This window comes from Nothobranchius furzeri, chromosome 5 (assembly GCF_043380555.1).
Source record: "Nothobranchius furzeri strain GRZ-AD chromosome 5, NfurGRZ-RIMD1, whole genome shotgun sequence".
NCBI classification, from domain to species: Eukaryota; Metazoa; Chordata; class Actinopteri; order Cyprinodontiformes; family Nothobranchiidae; genus Nothobranchius; species Nothobranchius furzeri.
Window position 1 is genome coordinate 17,276,224 of NC_091745.1, and position 16,231 is coordinate 17,292,454.

At 46.8% G+C, this 16,231-nt stretch overlaps 1 protein-coding gene across 2 annotated transcripts in view; it reads right to left on the reverse strand.

Moving 5' to 3' along the window:
* amdhd2 (amidohydrolase domain containing 2) overlaps positions 1 to 14,862 on the reverse strand; it is a 53,368-nt gene extending 38,506 nt beyond the window's left edge. For both annotated transcript variants that reach the window (XM_054736666.2, XM_054736665.2), the window contains exon 1: positions 14,728 to 14,862. The gene's annotated coding sequence lies outside the window, so the exon portion shown is untranslated. The remainder of the gene's footprint in view (positions 1 to 14,727) is intronic.
* Positions 14,863 to 16,231: the final 1,369 nt, after the last annotated feature.

A 16,231-nucleotide genomic window follows, 5' to 3' on the forward strand; every position in this document is an offset into this window, starting at 1 on the left:
AAGTAATATAACTTTAAATATTTACAGACCGATCACACGTAATGCTAAAATCACATGACACATTTCCTTTTTCTGATCCAATCAGAACCTTCCAGATCTGACGTGAGGCGTGGTTTTGTTGGTGTTTGTTAAATCCCCTTTTGTTGTCGTCTTCTGATTCGGCAGTAAATCAAAACATCCGAATCATAAAACTATGCCCCACGTCATCTTAACTTGAGTTCAAAGCGTTCTAGAGAAGTTATCAGAGTGGCCAAACCGTAACTTTCCTCTTAAAGCCGAAAGAACCGAATGACAAGCTGGATTAAATCTGTTGCATGTTCCACCTGCTGCAACGGTTCCTTCAGAATAAAAGCTGAACCATCACGACCCCTTCAGGGTCTCGCTGATGCCAATAAACTGTCTTGACCTGGGAGTAACTCAAGACTGGAAGGGTCAGCAACCGCTGCATATCTACAGGCTTCGGTTCCAGACAAGGTCTGAGCTGGACCTCGACACCTCCTGATCTAAACGGGGACTTCCGCTGGGTACGTAGACCGACAGATGGCGTCTCAATGTGTGTTATAATCTCCAAACCAAAGCTTAGAGCAAAACACCATCTCACTCCCATCAGAACTAATTGTTTCTCCGGATTTAGTTACACCATACATTTAGTGTTTAAAGTTAGTCTAGATTAATTTGTTTAGAAATAAATCTTTTAACTTTTTAAACCTGACTCTCTCTCTTTCTTGGAGTTGATACAAAGTGTTGCTCAATCCCTGCAATAAAAAGGTCCGATCTTCTAGTTAAATTTACTCAAAGATCCATTAAGGTGATATTTCATATTTATGATATTTATCATTCTATGGTTTCTAATTAAATGTAAGAACATCTTCGCTACAACTCAAAAGTGACTGATTATAATCAAATATAAGATTTTAAAAACGTTTTTTCAGTCTTCCACACCTCTGAACTAGACTGGACTGACTGTAATGATGTTTGAATTTGGATGATTTGGGTGACACAAAATGGAATCTGGTTGAGATCTGGGAGGTTTTTAATGTGATCTGGTGGTAAATTCAGATAATACAGCACATATGCTATTGTGTCAGCGACCTCATGCCGAACTTTGATTTGTTTAGAAAAAGCTGTGAAGTTTAGTAAAATGTGGTTATTTTATCTTAGTTTGAAATGTACTTTTTATTTTTACTAAAACATACTCACAAATATTCAGATTTGTTTTCATTGTTTGTTTTATGTGGGCTTGAGCTTTTGTTAATAAATGACCTTTACTTTTTTGTTACACAGTACTTGTGTACCTGTGCAGCACGTTGTTTGTGTATTCCAAATATTTTCTACTTATGCTGATATTTTCAATGAGTTTAAATTCAAAAGTGGATCAAATGAAGCACAGGATAGACAGACTCCAAATAAACAAAAACAAAATCAGGAAGAGAATGAAACTCTGATTAGATGAACATAACTCTGACTTTGGAGGTCCACAAACATCACATGATATGGGGTAACATCCATCCATCCATCGGTCCATATTCACACATTTACTTTTTGTTCAGTCTAACTTTATTTTGAAATATGAACGTTTTGCTATTTAGTTTATGTTTGACTAACTTTTTACAGACTTCAGTGTTAGATAATAAACGTAAATGTGGCTGAAGTTTGATAAACTATTTAAAAGCTCATTGTAACGTGATGAAGGAGCTATTCCACCGACGGTTATTTACCCTCTCTCCTCAGGAAGAACTAATCTGCATGAGACTGCCTCAAGGTCAAACATTTGCTTCTAATACTGTTTCCAGCTCAAGAGAAGAAAGAAGACGAACTCTTTCTTTTAATAAATCAAAGAACTCTATTTTAATAAAGCTAATCAAACAAAGTGTTAGTCCAATAATAAAACGTGAACCGATCTGTGAAATGATAATGGTTATGATCAGTTTTAATAAGTAATAATACTTTAATCTAGCTGTACTATACATCCTGATACACGTAAGGCTTAAAGTCACATGACACATTTTATCTTTCTCATCCAATCGGAACCTTCCTTTCTGAAGCATGGCATGCTCTCTGTGGTGTTTATAAATCCGTCAAACTCTGAATCGACTGTAAATCAAACATCCAAATTAATAAAACCAGTCCCCACGCCATCTTAGTTCAGTTCACCGCATTCTAAGAGAAGTATCGGACCGGCCACCCGGACTTCCTTTTTAAGCAAAGAACCAACAAGCTGGATAAAATCTGTTGCATTTTACCAACCAAGCAACGGTTCCTTTCAGAATAAAAGCTGAACTCACTGACCCTCCGGGTCCATCTGACGCTGTCAATCAAGCGTCGCTTTTTACCTGGAGACAATCCAAAGACTAGTCTGTCGTACTGCTGACGCTGTTTCATCGGCTCCGGTACCGAAAGGGGGGTCAGAGGACCTGGCATTCTGGATCTGTACGGAGGTCTCATCCTGAAGGGTATGTGTGGAGTGACAAGATGGCGTCTCATGTGTTTATGAAACTCTGATCATAGCCTAAGAGCAAAACATCACTTCATCACTCAGACTTACTTCTCCGGATACGAGGGTTCTGATGACATCATCACTCACACATACACCATCCATCTCACGTCTCATTCACACCAAGATCCATTCATCACCCAGAGTTTAGAGTTAGTCTTGTTTAAAATTGTTTAGAAATAAATCTTTTTAAACTTTTTAAAGGTGACTCTCTCTTCTCTTGTCTCTCAGTTAATGCAAAGTGTTACATAATCCCTGCAATAAAAAGTTCCAATCTTCTGGTTTAAGTTATCCAAAGATCCATAAGATTGATTTCATACTTCCTATGGAATCTCACATTTTATGGTTCATTAAATAGATGTAAATTAAATCCTTACATCATGCATCCTATTCTGCTGAAGCACATTACTCAGAAAATCTCAATGAAAACATTTTCGTTCCCATGACTGGAGTCATTTCGTTGTCTCTGGGAGCCTCCAGGGCTCTCATGCAGCTCGTTGGCAAACTTCCAGAAGTTGGACAATCAGAAGTGAATTTTCAGAGAAACGGTTTAATATTAACTACTTTAGCAAAAGCTCACCTCATGGGAATGTTGTAAATTATGCAGAACTCCAGTAGTTTCCAAAGAAAACAATAATTTGTCCACAAACAGTTTATCTGATGGCAGAACTTAGACTGGAAGCAGAACTTTCACCCAGAGTGCTTTGTGGTTATTTTTTAAACGTTATTAACCGAAGGAGCTGAATGATCTCTGGTGAAGTCCAGTCTGTGAGTCTGTTTTAAGCCTCGCTCTGGTGTGTTAAATGAACCAGCTCTGCAATAAATCTGAGGCTCCATCTGCCATCGCCCCTCAGCCCTGATCAACTCCACCCCCACCCCTCTCCATTAACCCCCCAGTCCATACATGACAATGGTACCAGCAGTCGCCTAGGAAACGGGCCTTTCATTAGCTGTGAGATAAAAAAGATGTATTCCCCGTTGCTTCTCGGTTGACTTTCTTCCATCTTCTTGATAAGCTTCAGCTCCCATGCAAATCCCTCCCCAGCCCTGGTTCAGTGTTGTCCCATGTAGAGGAATACCAGCGGGGTTGTTGGGCAACAGACGGAGACACATCCTGACTGCACTGCTGCTTCTCAGCTGGTTTCATCAGTCTGAGCTCTCATTTAAACTTCATGTTCAGAATTACCTGAAGATCTTCAGTTTGTTATTGTTGTTTCAAAGGTTCTCAATTGATTTATCCAAGTAATAAATCTTTGAGTTTTCTATTAAAATGTCTAATTTCATCCACGACTGGTTCCTTCTGGGCAAAAGATGCAAGTGAAGGAGCAGGAGGCAGGCAGGTGAACTCAGAAAGGTTTAGTAAACATCAGAAACCACGTTTGTGTCAGGAAAACTGTCATGTTCTGTGTCCCCTTGGTCCCCAGCCCCCTTCTGTTTGTCCTCTGCGTTCCCCTCATGCGTCTCCTTATGTTCTCCGGCTCCCTCTAGGCTTCCCTCTTGTCTCCTCCTAGTCACTCCCGTGTAGTTCTTATTGGTTTGTATTAGTCCTCCTCACCCCTCTAGTCATTAGTTGTTTATCTTTGCCCTTAGTCTTTAGGTTTAGTTATTTTGTGTTTTATAGGTTATGGTTTATCTCCCCCTCTGCTTAAGTTCTTTCCCCATTTAGTTTATTGATGGCACCTGTCTCACTCCTCACACCTGTCACCTGTTCCCCTGATTGCTCCCCTCTGTGATAAAAACCCTGTCTTGTCCCTCCTCTCGAGACTCTAGTTTGTTGCTCCTGAGTGAGCTTTTGGTTTTGTTTTTTCTGAGTTTTAGTTTCAGGCTTAGAGTCCTGCGCCTTTCGAGTTTTTGAGTTGCAATAAAAGGATTTTATTTTTACCTCCGCTCCTGCTTCGAGTCATTCGGTGGTTCTGCATCTTGGGTTCAAACCTCCTGCTCCTCAACGTGACAAAAACATGACAAGGAACTGGCATAAGGAGGGAAAACGGGTGAATGAACCGGGAGGCTTTGAACTATGGGAGGTGATAATAAAACAGGAACAGGTGAGCTGGAGACGATAGGAGGCACGTGTGCAAATGGTAAATGATCTATACTTGTACAGTGCCTTTCTCAGTCAGAGGACTCCAAAGCGCTTTACACTACAGTGAATCATTCATTCATTCATTCACGCCCTGGTGGTGATGAGCTGTAGCCACAGCTGCCCTGGGGTGCACTGACAGAAGCGAGGCTGCCATGCTCAGGTGCCACCGCCAGTCCCTCCAACCACCACCAACACGCAAGGTGGGTTTGGGGTCTTGCCGAGGGACACAACAACTGACACGGTTGGAACCATCGACATATAAATATTGGACAATGGGTTTCCATAGACTCCAATAACACGTTTTTGAAGAAAAATGGGAAGTGGCCACCACCGCCATTTAGACCGTGTCACAGGTTCCGTCAAGCCCAGACAATTTCACAAAAGGGAAGAGAGGTGGAGCTGAGGGTGGGGCTGTAAGGCTGGGTTCTATTTCGTCTAGTCTTAGCCCTTAAGCTAGCTGCTATTGGAAAGATGATCTCCGCATCAGCCAATCATGAAGAGCTAAAATGTACGCCCACCAATAGTGGGCCCCCTCCTGGTATATGACCGCAGTGACCCCACTGCTCACCCCCTTTTTCTCTTCATGCCAAGCTTGAGAGCTTCCTTAAAGAGCAATATTATCCCTGGAAGAGCAAATTATCCAGAAGATGACTTACCAGCCATGTCCAGCGAAGCCAGACCCTGCCCGACCTGCCAGACGGGCTCCATTTCCAGCGGCAACCTGCACGCTAAGTGTGAGGTCTGTCTCGGGGCTCACCACGCTGGCCTGGCCTTGACCCCGCAGGCCTCGTGCCCGTTCTGTGCCGCTCTGCCCGTGGCAGAGAAGATTCGCCGGGTCGAGTACTTCACTCCCGCCGCCGCCGAAGAATTTCCGGTGGCTGACTCGTACCCGCTGGACAAGGCTTTGGGTTTCTTCGACGCCGGTCAGGAGCCAGCTGGCTTCAACCGGCTGGATGACGTCGCTAACAGCGAGAACTACGACGAGGCGGCATCCCTCCTGGACACAACGGAGGTCGACGAGCTTCGCTCAGCGGGTCCTTCTGCTCCAGTGGCTTCTCGCTCCTCCCTGCCAGCAGTAAGAGCACTGCTCCAGGAGCTGCCCACCATCATTTCTGCGGCAGCAGCCCGCAAGGGGCTAGCTGTGCCAGAACCGGCCCCGCCCGAAGCGGATGATTTGGCGGGAATTTTCGGGGCAACTCAGACACGCTGTCCAGACCACATCTGGCCGCGTTTTCCCGCTGCTATGAGCTGCTGGTCTGCCGCCTTCTCCGAGCCTGCCAAGCTCAAGGCGCCGGTCTCCACGTATGTGCCCATCACCATGGTCGAGGGGTTTTCCGACCAAGGCTGGCCGTCCGTTCCTCCGCTAGAGCCGGACTTGGCCTCGCTGTTCGGCGCCAAGAACCACCTCGCTGGCCCACGAGCTGTTCCCGCTTCAAAACATGACCAGCTGCTGACGCGGCTCACCGACCGCGCACATCAGTGTGCCTTTCAGACCGGCGCTGCAGGGAATAACATCACCCTTCTTGCCTTCGGCGTCTCAAGGATGATGGAGGAGCTGGAAGCTCCCGAGGAGTCGAAAGCCGTCATTACTAAGACTGCTGATGCTATCCTCAATCTGTGTGCTGCTGTGCTCACCGGTTCTGCTCGCATCGCTGCCTGGCAGACCCTCATCCAGCGAGCGATCTGGCTCAAGGCCCTGCCCTCCATTCCGGAACATCTGCAAAGAGAGATGCTGGACGGCCCCATCACCACCGATGTTCTGTTTGGTCCCCATCTTAGGGGCTTCATTGAGAGGGCTCAGAAGACGGCCGAACTATCGGCTACGGTGCGAGACCTGGTCCACCCTCGGTCAGCCTCGCACTCCGGCCGTTCCGCCAGAGGATCGGACGAACGGCGCGGAAGCTTCAGACGCCCAGCTGCACCGCCCGCTCCACGGAGCCGGCCTCCCGCTTCGGCTCCACATCAGCGGGACCAGCGAGATGGCGGACAACGATTCCGACGGGGCCATCAGACGCCGTCTTGGCAGTCCCAGGTGCAGGAGCCTCGCCGAAAGCAGCCACGGAAGTGACTCTTTGGGGGGAATGTGTGTGTTGATGATTGTTCTGATGTTGGTTTTTAAATAAAACCCAAAAAACGTCCCCTAAAGAGCACAATCCTACAGTCCTCCGCAGAATCCTCTGCCGAGTTCCCACACATGTTCCCCACACCAAGCACTGCTGCACGTATACATGTTCCTGCAGGTGGTCATGATACACGGCCAGCCGTAAGGGTGTGCTCCATTTGCGCTCCGGCCCCAGCATCCGGCCAGGCCCAACTCGTCCCGCTCTCCCCACACCGTTGGGTGGGGCGGGATGTCAGGTCGCTGTCTCAAACACGTGCGGCGGCACAGTGTGCGGCTCCATCCGCTGGCTCTCTGTCGCCCCCGTGCACGGGCCCGGCTCACACTCGTCCTTCACTCTCGGACTCCACGCTCCGCAGTGCGGACCAGCCTGTTCCAGCTGTTTCGCACTCGCCCTTTCGAGCGCAGCCCTCCATGGGTCGCCCCCAGTTCTCTGGTACGGGCGACGGCGGTAAGGGCGCATGCACAACCCTCAGACGTTCACGTGACCGCGCACACGCGTCCACTGTCGGAACGCGCGCACAAGTGGCGCCGCCTTTGCATCATGAGCAAATGGATTTCGGACACCATTCATTGCGGTCACACACTTCATTTTCAGGCCACTCCACCTCCCTTCAACGGGATCGTGGAGACGACGTTCACATCGCAAGTACAGTCTCAGGCCCTAGAGCTGGAGCTGCGGGAACTTCTGTCCAAGGACGCTATTTCCCGAGTCCCTCGCGGACAAGAACTCTCGGGCTTCTACTCCCGCTACTTCGTAGAACCGAAGAAGTCGGGAGGAATGAGGCCGATTCTCGACCTGTCCCTGTTCAACTGCTCCATAGCAGTAATGCATTTCCGCATGTTAACGATGAGACAAGTCCTGGATTATGTGCGCCCCGGGGATTGGTTCACGTCAATCGACCTGAAAGACGCATACTTCCACATACCAGTAGTTCCAAACCACCGGAAGTTTCTGCGTTTTTCGTTCAAGGGAGTTCAATATCAGTTCAATCGCCTTCCTTTCGGCTACTCGCTAGCCCCGCTCACCTTCTCCAAATGTCTGGAGACCGCGCTGCAGCCACTGCGCAGGGAATGAGGGTTTTATTTTACCTGGACGATCTTCTCCTGTGCGCTCGGTCCAAGGACGAGGCGTCACAGCAAACCAGGAGGTTGACAGAGCATCTGTCAACCCTAGGGTTTTCTATAAACTGGGAGAAGAGCTCCATCCTTCCATCCCAGTCGATTGTGTATCTCGGGGTGGAGTTGGACGCCTCCCTAATGAGAGCACGTTTGTCGCCTGCAAGAGCGGCGGATCTCTCCACGGTGATCTCCCGTGTACAACCCCGCAAGATCGTGAGAGCCCTGTTAGTCATGAAACTCCTGGGCATGATGTCCGCAGCCCATTCGGTGGTACCGCTAGGTTTGCTGCGCACGAGGCGCTTGCAACGCTGGTTCATCCGCCTCCGGGTACACCCGATACGTCAGAAGAGACGTATGTTGAGGATTCCCCCTTCAGTGGGCGGGGACCTCGCTCACTGGGGGAACCCCTGCATCCTCTCACGTGGGGTTCCCATCGGACGTCCTGCGTCACACGTATCTGTGTTTACAGATGCGTCACTGTCGGGGTGGGGGGGCACGTGCTTGTCCCATACGGTTGCAGATCGCTGGCCCTCCCACACGCACGAGCACATAAATGTGTTGGAGCTTATGACAGTGAGGAATGTGATCAGACACTTCGCTGCCCTTCCCGAGGGCCGTCATGTCGAAGTTCACACAGACAACCAGGTGGCGGCAGCCTACATAAATCGCCATGGGGGAGTTCGATCCCTCCCACTGTTGCGTGTCGCCACAGATTTACTGTGTTGGACACATGTCCACCTGCTGTCCATCAGAGCCATCTACATTCCGGGGGTACTGAATGTAGCGGCGGACATCCTGTCGAGAGGGGGACCCCGCGACTCATCCTGCACTGATATCACAGATCTGGATCAGGTTCGGGGAACCGTCTGTGGATCTGTTCGTGACTCGCGAAAACGCTCAGTGTCGCCTGTGGTTTTCCCTGAGTCCCCGGGACGGACCCCCGCTCGGGGCGGACACCTTCTCACACCAGCCCTGGCCTCGAACGCTCCTTTATGCGTTTCCACCAGTCCCTCTGATTCCCCGTCTCCTGGACCGAATTCGGTCGGAACAGCTCTCGGTGATTCTGGTGGCTCCCAGACGCTTGTCCGCGTCATGGTTTCCGGACCTACAAGCGCTAGTGTCCGGCTCCCCGTGGAGGCTCCCGTGGAGGGCGGACGCCCTTCTCCAGGCGGATGGGATAATCAAACATCCTCCGGAAATAGGCCAACGGCTGTGAGTCTGGCCGCTGAGCGGTCACGCTTAGAGGCTTCTGGGCTGCCGCATGATGTGGTCGCCACGATTCAGAGTGTGCGGGCGCCCTCTACCATTGCGTCTTACGCTGCTAAATGGGCAGCTTTCCAGAACTGGTGCGCAGAGCGGAATGTTCAAGCGCTCTCCTGCCAGCTGGCGGATGTCCTATCATTTCTGCAGATACTGATGGACAGGGGCCTCGCATTCAGCACTGTTAAGACTTATGCTGCAGCTATCTCATCCTGTCACCAGGGTTTTGGAGATAGATCTGTTTTCAATCATCCCCTCACAAAACGTTTTCTAAAAGGTGTCAGGAGGAACAGACCTGTGTCCCGCCCGCTTTTTCCCCAATGGGATCTAACGGTGGTTCTGCGTGGCTTATCTGGAGCCCCATTTGAACCCTTGGACCAGGTCTCACTCATGTTCCTGTCACTTAAAACTGCATTGCTGCTGGCACTAGCATCAGTTAAGAGAGTGAGTGACCTAACCGCCCTCTCAGTGGCTCCCGCATGCCTCAGGATCCGGGTGGATGGCGGGTCTGCTGTTTTATGCCCCAACCCAGCCTTTGTGCCCAAAAGCATTAATGCTTCCTTCAAATCCAGGTCAATTTCATTGGCTGGACTTTTTCCTCCTCCCCATAAATCTGAGGAGGAGGTGGCTTCTCACCTTCTCTGCCCGGTGCGCACGCTTGCACGATATGTGTCACGCACTTCAGGGATTCGTCGCTCACAAAACCTGTTTGTGCACTACAGGGAGTCTTCCCTTGGTCAGGCGCTGTCAGCCCAGCGTCTTTCACACTGGCTGTGTGACGCCATTTCCCTTGCTTACACATCATCAGGGCAGAATCCCCCTGAGGCACTCAGGGCTCACTCAGCCAGGGGCATTTCCTCTTCGATGGCGCTCCTCAGTGGTGTGTCAATGGAAGACATTTGTCAGGCTGCTTCATGGGCTTCACCCTGTTCCTTTACTCGTTATTATTTACAAGATGTGTCTTCAGGTTCCATCACTCGTTCGGTGCTTGGACCCCAGCAGGCTGAATGAATGTTTATGGCACCTCATTGGCTTTGCTGAGATGGATTTCATCCTCTTATGGATGATGTTTTTTAGTGGGGGCCCCTCTCTTATCGTGCCTGCCTCAGTCTTTAAGCCTGGTCTGAGGCTGAACGTCCCCCACTAGAGGAGATTTGCTTGGGTGTGTCCATTGGTTGTGTTAACCAGTGGGGCGTAAACCCATCCAGCTGCGCTTTATTTCCAATAGCAGCTAGCTTAAGGGCTAAGACTAGACGAAATAGAACGTTGGTTACATATTGTAACCCCAGATTCTATGAGTCTAGTCGCAGCCCTTAAGCCACTGGCCCCACTGGTTATGATGGGAATAAGAGCCATTGGAGGTGAGCAGTGGGGTCACTGCAGTTATTTACCACGAGGGGGCCCACTATTGGTGGGCGTACATTTTAGCTCTTCATTATTGGCTGATGCGGAGATCATCTTTCCAATAGCAGCTAGCTTAAGGGCTGCGACTAGACTCATAGAATCTGGGGTTACAATAGTAACCAACGATCAGCTGACGACACCCGGTCGAACTAGCTACAAGCTAACCTGAAGCTAACCCAAAGCTAACACGGAGGTGGGAGCTAAGCTAACGGAGGTAGCTACCTAGCTACAACCGGAATTAACTGTGCACAACACCAGAGCTTCTGAGTCAGAGATACGCCGGGCTGACCGCTGAGCTTAGATTTTAACAGTACATGTTAAAATCTAAGCTCAGCTCGGCAGTGACCTAAAATACATAAATATAATTTTACTTACAGAAAAAAATGAAGTGGAGACTCCTTGGACGCTCTATTAGTGCAAATAATGCCATAGCAAGTCATTTTGTCCAACAATTGCACAAATAATATCCAAAAAAGAATACACAAACACAGAGACTCAAAATCCTGGAACAGTTTCTAGGCCAGACGAGGCTCTACTGATGCCTTTCCACGGAGCTAGCTCTGTGGTCACGTGGGTCTGATGCTCATTAATTATACAGAATTTTAGGCTTTTAATACACTTAAACAGAAGAGTGAGAAAAAAATTCACCCCCCTCAGAGTTGTCATGAGTGTAAACTAGATCATTTAAACCAAAAACATGTTTTGGTACCAGGCTGTAAACATGTTTATTAACATGGGAGTCAATGAGGATTTGCTCGCTTCTGACACCAGCCCCCAGCGGATAAGGGTGAAACTGCAATTTATTTCATTTCTGCATTGGACTCAATTTTTCACCCGCATTGTGGGGGCTTGGTTGGAACCTGGGTTCAAACCGGCAACCCACCAATTACAGGAAAATCTCCTAACCGTCACTCCCTGAATGACTGGAGCAGAGAGAAACAACAAGAAGCAAACAGAACATGGCGCTTGCCTCCTTATCATTGTTCACATTAATCTATTCCCGCCTTTTAGACACTATAAAACATGAAAAAATGATTTTCAGAACAAAAACCAGCTTGAAGTGAAGAAAAGGATGAAAATGGATAAATATAGTGAAGCTAATGGGAGAAAGAGGCAAATACCTTCACCGTAACTTGACTTCTGTCTAAAAGAAATAAAAATATTGCTGCATTTTACTGATTTGCTGTCTGGTTTAGAATGTTTTTCTGTAAAAGCTGCACACTTTAAAGTATTTAAATAACAGAACATATGTAAATAAAGTTAATGTGTCAAGAGGTTGTTCAGCGGTTGAAGTATGTAAATATATTTTTATTCTATTAAGAGCCATTAACTTCATGTACCTGATGAACTCCTCCTTGGTGCTTGTATGAGAAGTGTGAATGAATTATACCTTTCAAGACGAACGTGTCAGTACCAACACACCTCCACGGCTCACATCAGCTGAACTTTGCTGTAAATGGATGCATCGTTATCTCGGCCACGTCGGGTGTTGATGTTTAGCACTTTCAGTTTGCAGCGTTTCAGCATTGGAAGCTGCAGCGAGGGTTCGCGTTTCAGTTGGAGGCTCCTCTTACCTGCAGCCGTCAGCACGGCCGGGCAATAATACCTGCATCAGGTTACCACGGGCCTCTCGCCTAACCCACCAGTTGCATTATGATCAGGAGTCCTACAATCCAGCTGGAGAACTCGGTCCTGCAGTAATAGCTGTCCAGGGGGGCCTGCAGGGATGTCAGGCTCGGGGGACATCAGCTCTCCTTTCCAGGATAAAATAGTTTCTGGTCGGCTATGAAGATTCAGGATCCTGGCTCTGCACTGGAGTGCGGGGTGTCCATCACACAGAGGTGTAGAGTTACAGAACTTTATCTTCACCCTTCATCTCATCATTACCTCATCACCGACCACAGCTCACACAGATCCTGTCTGTTCACGACCCTGGGGGGGGGGGCTTCTTGCATTTGATTACTGCAGCTATTCATGGGACTCTGAACGTGAACCACAGCTCTAATCTGCAGCAGGGTCACAGAGAGACGGCGGGGTCTCCAACAGGCCAGAGAGGCCCTGATATATGGGGCCGTGGGACATTTGTCCCCATTAGACCCCACACCAACCCAACGAAGGGCCACAGATCCAAACCCAATTGGAAACAACAGTGTGACAAAGCAGAGACAAAGCCCTGAAAGAGACGCCCAGACACCCCCTGCCACTCTTACCCGCCACAGCCTGATCACAGAGCAGAGATGAGCAGGAAAAGACACGTAAATCTTCTAACCAGGCAGCCGGGTGGGGGCGCCTTTATCAGGAGGTTTGAGCTCACAGCTGACGTACCGATGTTCAGCAGACTTAAACAAGATCTACTTTGTAGTTCAGCATACTGATGTCAGCTGACCCACTCAGGATATATTTGTTCCCATGTTGTTAATACAGGTACGACTAAAAAATAAATAAATACAGTGTAAAAGTTCTTTTTTTTAAGTTCATAATCGTGATGATCACACAGCTTATGAAAACCCCAGATTCAAAACCTCTATTAGGTTAAAAGGTTCAATATTCTAGACAAAGTGTCACACTCTAATAAGATAATGAATCCAGAACACGTGCAAAGGGTTCCTGAGCCTTTAGATCGTCTCTCAGTCTTGCTAAAAAATTGTTTTTCATCTTAAAAGTTTCATCATCAAATAAACGGAAGTAACGCAAACCAGCACCGACGAACTCTGATGATGGCTGGAGTCATTAGCTGAAACATGTGAGGTAAAAAACTATTTTTTTACTAAGCTGCGTGAAAAAAAAAAGACTTTTCATCTTATTCTCATTTTTAGAGTTTCACCCGTACAAAAGCTTTTACCTACATTTTTGGAGGTTTGAGCTAATTCAAAATCATTTCATAACATTCTATCCAGAACTTCTGTAGCTCTTGTTTTCCTGTTTGCTTTTTTCTTTGTCATTTTGATAAGCATTGACTTCTGACCTTTAGGGTACTATACTGTACTCAGTCAGGGGAAGACCGGCAGCTATCAGTTGTGACCCCAGTTCTGCTTGGTGACCTAAATAATCAGACTGACTGCATGTAAAAATAATAAGTAGCATAAAAGAATCACAGGCACCATTTTAGACTTGGGACTACTTTATGACAAAGCACAGCCTCCGCTGGCAGCCCCAAAGACACCTGCTTCCGTGAACACAGATACACACGTTTTTAGCAAACCATCATAAAAACACATACAATCTTTGTTTTCAGGTCATCTGAGAGTTGTTTTGAGACCCCGTGTTGCTTCTCTTCTGAGAATATATGAAATTTCCCCCCTTAAATACTCTTTCTCATAATTGGATTCACCTGTGCGTGGAGGTCAAGGGTCACAGAGCTTATCAAATCAACTTTTAGTTCCAATAATTAGATCTAAGTTGAAAAACTAGCTTTAAGTGTTAAAGCCCCACTGGATTGGAATAGCTTCCCTGTTGATGTGGTCGATCGCATCTTTTCCTTCTTTTCAGAAAACTGTCTGTTAGCCTGTTATTGTCTCTGAGCTTGGATCTGAAGATGGGCCATGCCAGATTAATTCGTGTTCAGTTATGACTACAACTAGAATAATTTTTGTGTTTGGGTGAGTGTATATCGATAGTTTTGTTAATATATATATATATATTTATTTATGTATATTCTCAAATCTCTCTACTACTTGTCATCTTACTGTCTTCATCTTTATCTTGTAAATGACGGAGGGCCCTCTCAAAAACAAGATGTTTCATCTCAAGGGGCTTTATCCTCCGAAACTATAACGAGTAAATAAATACCTGCTCATTAGTGGTAGTGGAGATATTTCTGCACAAAATAACAAAATTTGTTAGGAATGGCAAAAAAGATGCTGTAAAACAATTTTATTGTCAAAGTGAAGTGGAAAATAATAACAGTAACATAAAACAAAACATACAATATCTGACATCAGTGTTTTCTTACAGAGTTAATCGTGAGGTAAGAGGCTATAAGTGTTTGATTGAGTTTAGCTAACACACGCACACACACACACACACACACACACACACACACACACACACACACACACACACACACACACACACACACACACACACACACACACACGTCCTTTTACCCGATAAACTGTGTTCGTACCTCTAAATACACAAAGCAGTGAAGCTAGTTTTCCCAAAGTAAACAGCATGAAAAAGCTCCTACTGTGTAAAATAAAAACAGGTATCGCTGTACATTGATTGCACTTTCACACACCTTACCTTTCTGTATCAGCTGTTTGTCGTCATGCTCGGTTCGGTTAGTGCACCAGCCCCCTGCACACACCGAAACAAAAACGGCTTTCCCCTCGGGAATTAAAACACCGCCATCACCCTGTAGAGTCCCGAGTGTTGTTCTTGGCACATAGAAGGTCAGCTACTCATTTACAAGGCTTTCTAAAAAAGAGCACTTTAACTTCCTAATTACTGGAGGAGTCTGCCTCAAGCTGTTCTCTGTTCATTCCTTCAAAACTTGTTTTAATTTGCATCTATTAGCTAAAAAGTTACAGCAAGAGATAATGTAATACTTCTAGAAGCATTTTGTTAAAATGATGAGCTATCTGGTGGTAAAAAGTGGTGAAACTAGTTTCGTTGTCTAAAAAATACATAAAGAAGAAACATTATATTATTAAATCTCCACACAAACCAAAAAAGGTGATGGAATAATACACTCCTGCACAAAATATTGGCAAATGTCTTTGACTTAATCATCATAGTGCTCCTGTCGTCAAAATAACGTTTCATCTGAGAATTCAAGGGTTGGCCTCACAGAAAGCAACTCAGGATCAGTTTTCATAAAACGTAAGCCAAACATTTCCTCAAGGAAACACAGAATTTTATCAACGTAAACAGAGACCGTGTTGTGTTGCCGTAACGGCCGGGACACATCACAAACATAAATAAGTCCAAAAGACAAACCTGTGCAGTCTTTCCTTTAAATGTCGTAAATCTCTTTTTTAAACGGTTTCTCTTGAAAGTAAAGAAATATCAGTAAGGTTCGTTTCTAACAGATTAAAACTTCTACAGCTCAAACAGGTTTTAAATGAATAAATAGTTATTTATTTGTGTCTCTGTTTAGAATATCTAGATTCCATCATGACCTTTCACCTCTGGTTTCCGTTAAAGGTGTAGTCGGTTACCTGTCACTGTATTTTCTTTAGGGAGGGGCCTCATAAAGAGACAGGAGCATAAATGGTTCCTCGAGAAGAGTCTAAAGTTTGGTTTGTGCTTGCCGCGTCCGCGAGATCCGCACAGCTCCGCGCGGAAAAGTTGCGTCATTTTAACAACCTCGCCCCTCCACCGCGCCTCCGCACGGCCCAAACTTTCCGCACCGCACACCTAGGAAATTTTCTAACCACGCGGACGGTCAGACGCGGAAAAACATGGCGGTCTGGCAAGAACTAGTATGGCAGAGGTTCGTAAATACAGACATTTGTATGATTCAGCTCTCAGAGATCACCGTGATCAACATGTTGTTAATAATTCTTGGAGAAAAATAGCTCGCACTGTCGGAAAAGACGAGGACGCTGTTAAAAAATGCTGGAATGCCATGTTGTAAACAGTAATTTCTTCTTCTACTATGGTGTAGTGTTGGATGCATGCCGTAGCGCTCCATGCTGCCCCCTACAGTTTGGGAGAATATTGGCTCACCGCAGAGACAAGCCGCATGAACAACGCTGCGAGTTGTGAAGCGCGTTCCATCCGCGAGCCGCATCACCGCGCGGAA